Raw genomic sequence first — 4,652 nt, 5'->3', positions numbered from 1 at the left:
GTGCCTACGTATTTATTATTTAAAAGTACTAAACAAAAGGTATGAAGTTTGCCCACACATACTAAGAAGTAGGAGATACATTTAGAGAGAAATGTATACTTTATACTTCATGTTTTCTTATTTTTACATTACTTATGAGTAAGTATGTTTAGAGTATTAGGTAACTCAGATTTTTTTTTTAAGGACAAAATTTAGAATAAATTCCAAGTTTTAAGATTATATAATTATATAGTTATGGCTAAATTTTTATTTTAGTATTAGATAGTAAAAAAGTGGACTGATCACTGGACCACGTGTTAGAAGACCTGAATCCAGCTTTGTTCTTATTGATAAAATAAAGCTCATTTGTAAACAACATTATTGATGCAACATTTAGGGGAAATATGTATGTAAAGACATTTGTAAAATTACTTGAAGTTTTCATTGCATTCTATATTCATGTTTGTTTTAATATAAACTTGTTTAAAATTACATAGTAAAACTAAAGTAAAACTTAGTTTCTTAGTAAGTTTTACTGAGTTTTAAGAAACAAATTTCCTACGGTGCTAGTTAGGGAGCAGCTTAGCTATTGCTTTGAGATCATTAATTGGGGAAATTGAGCTGAAACAAAGAGCTGACACTGTGTCTCAGGTTTAACATTCAGGCAGTTCTCTTAGCTGTCAGGATTTCATATTATTGTGAGACGCCAGATAAGTATTTGGGTGCAAATGCCATGATTTTATCCACCCACAGCTTTTTAAGCTTGGTTGGACCACTGAGGATGAGTTGTCCCTTTAAAGTTTGCCTGAGAGTGGCGAGGTTCAATGGTTTTAGGCTACTATTGTTTTAGCTTGTCTGGTTGAGACCTCTGCTGGGCAGTTAGCATAAACACAAAAGCGTAAATTGTCCAAACACTCACTACACAGAATATATTCTCTCATTGCTTAAGAACAGCATAGGGCTGGAAGTCATAGAATTTTTTTTAACATGTACCTCTTAAAAAACCTTGTAAGATTGCAGAAAAAAAATTCTCACATGAAAAAAAAATCTCATTTCTTAAAAATGGAAACCCTAGGAAGATGTTTACCCTGTAGAAGAAAGTTTGAGAAGGACTAGCCTATTATCTCATGAAGAAGACAGCATTTTTCTAATTTTATAAATGGCCAAATCTCAGGTATAAAATCTTGCCCCTTAATCACACGGAACAGAAGATGGAAGAGGCAGGGATTTGCGTTCTTACCAGTCTGTTTCCAGCATTGCCCTGCGTTTATATGGAAGGGATTGATCTAGAGCCTCGCAGATCCCATCTTCACAAGTCCAGGTGTTAGCTGCAACACTCACTTGACTATACTTTGGTTTCTTCATCTGAAAAAAAAATGGAGACAATAATATGACTAACCTCAGGAGTTTTATGAGGATCTAATTAGTTAACACATGTAAAATAGTCATTTCAACTCCACCACTATAGTAAGGTACTGTTAAAATGTTAGCTATCGGGGCTTCCCTGGTGGCGCAGTGGTTGAGAGTCCGCCTGCCGATGCAGGGGACGCGGGTGCGTGCCCCGGTCCGGGAAGATCCCACATGCTGTGGAGCGGCTGGCCCATGAGCCATGGCCGCTGAGCCTGCGCATCCGGAGTCTGTGCTCCGCAACGGGAGAGGCCACGACAGTGAGAGGCCCGCATACCGCAAAAAAAAAAAAAAAGTGTTAGCTATTAACAAACTCAGTAACAGCAAAGGACTTTGACTTGGAAGAAAGATGGAAGGTCTTAGGGTTGGGGCTAGCTGTGCTAAATTGAGTGCAGTGTACTTTGTCTACAAAGTGATATGTATGGCTTAAAATGTTAATTTTAGCCTTTATGTCAGCTGGCAAGTTCAGTTATTAAAAGCATCTCATTCCACAAAGATTCTCTGCTGTGAAGATTGGAAGGGGGAAATACATTTCTGGTTCATCAGCATTGGTTTAAAAAATGAATCATCGCCCGTAGTTTTAATGGCTAATTTACATGATATAAGGGAAGTTATTTTTTCCCTCTGTCCTTTAGCTTACATTTTAAATGGAGATCCGGAAAAAGACATCAGACTTTAATCACTCAGTATAAATTCCAATATTGAATGAACACTACACCTTGCAAAAATTAACTTAGCAGCCTGCTGAATTGAGAGTGTTGAAAAACTAAGGGGAAAATATATAAAAAATCAGTTTCAAAGGCTATAGGAAGAATTTTCTAAGGTGTCTGTTCTTTACTGATACATAGCAGAAAGGAAAAGTTAACCCACATGGTTTACCCTGCATGTGTTTACACTGAGTGTATCCATCAGCCTCGTGTTGACTGGAATCGTTTTTGTCTGTTGACTTTCTTTTTAAAGGAGAAGTGACCTTTTTCTTATCTTTTCTGACATTCTGGATGTAACAGTCTTTAGTTTCTGGTGCCATGGGGTGAGTCTCTAACTTAAGCTCTCCTGCTTGAACACTCTCCCTAGGTTTGTTTTTTGTTTTTTTTTTTTAATCTGCCTCCTTAATTAATTTATTTTTGGCTGTGTTGGGTCTTCGTTTCTGTGGGAGGGCTTTCTCTAGTTGTGGCAAGCGAGGGCACTCTTCATCGCGGTGCACGGGCCTCTCACTATCGCAGCTTCTCTTGTTGCGGAGCACAGGCTCCAGACGCGCAGGCTCAGTAGTTGTGGCGCACGGGCCTAGTTGCTCCGCGGCATGTGGGATCTTCCCAGACCAGGGCTCGAACCCATGTCCCCTGCATTAGCAGGCAGATTCTCAACCACTGTGCCACCAGGAAAGCCCCCCCCCCCCCAGGTTTTCTATCTTAATTCAAGCTATCATGCAGAGGTTGGAAGTGATGTTTCTACCAACATAGTAGAAACACTCACTACAGTTACCTGAACTGATTCTCTAGGCTCCCATCGATTCTGTGTCTTTCCTTTGATCCTGACAATAAATTCCTTTTGCCAGTGTTTGTAACCAAAAATTTTGATTGATAGACATCCCCATCCTCTCCAGCAAGTCCAGGCAACCCATTTCTATCATAATCTATTAAGATTGCAGGGACTGTTTCTTATCCCAGACACATATTATGTACCTGGTGCCTGGAAGGTGCTCAATAAATGCGACTAAATGTAGCCATTTGCTAGGTTTACTCCTGCTTATCTTTAAGATAGCCAGTAACTTGGAAGATATAAAGAATCAATTAGCAGCAGAGAGATACTACATTAGGAAAGGAAGCAGCCTGTCTGTGACTTTAACATTAATTGTATCTGCACTGTTGGAAAGACTTGCTGAAGAACAGTGCTTACCTTGGGTTGCAAAAAACTGATTTTGCTGCTTAGGTCTAACCATCTAGTCGTGGTACACCAACCTCCACTTCTGGGTCTGGCTGGAGCATTCACAAGTCAAGAAATCCCAGGAAGAACTGAGCATGAGCCATGGTTTTGGCAGGTTTCTTAATGTTTTGTCTGGAACGTGCTTTGCTGGTGGAAGTAGAACTTTACTTCAGGAGCCACAGAGTCTAAAATAGAAAGAAGGACAATTGGGAAGAATCTGTTAAAAGAGTACTGCTTCTCTAAAGGGATGTTAACCAACCAAAAAAATACAGGAGACTGGTCCGTTAGCATTTTGAGGAACTCTTTGTTTTGAGGATGCCAGATTTTAAATACTTCATTTGTTTAATATATTCCAATAAAGTGTATATATGTTTGGTTCGGCACCAAGCCTTGGACTCTTAAGAGGAACACCAATGAACAGTATGCCATTCTAGTCAGTGAGTTACCTCACACTGTTTTCCAGTGTCCATTTGATGATATTGTTACATATTAACTCTTCTGATATAGAATGATGTAGTCAGTGAGCAAGTAAAGGCAGTCCAGCTGATTAAAAGGACTCCCCATTCCAAAGCAAATGATACTACCTGCTTATACTGTGTTAAACTACATTGTTGTCCACTGAGTTTCTCTTCAGTACTCTGATTCTTCATGCTGCCGAAACACCAGAGCTAGTAGCTTTTTGACTTTGTAGAGACAGTTTCCCCATTTCTAGAAGATAATATACAATGGAAATAAAAGTTCTGTAGGGAAAAATATCTAGGTCCTAACCTCTCAGTTCCTTTGATCACACGTTTGCCAAGAGGTAGTACCACCTTATCCCAGAGTTGTGAGAACTCAGTGATACAGGAAATATTACAGCCAGGTACACTGCATATATTATCTCATAATATTCACAACCCTTTAAGTTAGTCCTACATTTTGCAGATGAGGAACATTAGAATATGAAAATAGCTTCATCCATATGCTTGTCACTAACAAGTAGCAGAGCTTAAATTCAAGCTCTGACAATCACTAGCTGAAATCCTAAACAGCATCTAGCATGTTGGTGCTCAATATACATGTGTTTATTCATTCAAGGAAAAAAATCTAGCAGTAAAAAAGTATCCAGGAGAAAAGGATAGATTTCATGGAGTAGTTTAACCTATGACTCTAGAATGAACACTTTTTCTTACCAGTTCTTCCAGGACTGACAGGTGATCACCTATCCCAGGTTGAGTATAATTCAGACAGCAAGTTTAGGGAAATTAAGTTTTTTTGAAATTCACTTCAAAAATTAGTACAGCAGTACAAGTAATTACAGTATAATTATTGGAGCAAGTGTTCATTTAGCACTACAATGCATG

Source organism: Pseudorca crassidens, chromosome 1 (assembly GCF_039906515.1).
Source record: "Pseudorca crassidens isolate mPseCra1 chromosome 1, mPseCra1.hap1, whole genome shotgun sequence".
Lineage (NCBI taxonomy): Eukaryota > Metazoa > Chordata > Mammalia > Artiodactyla > Delphinidae > Pseudorca > Pseudorca crassidens.
This window is presented reverse-complemented; position numbering follows the sequence as displayed.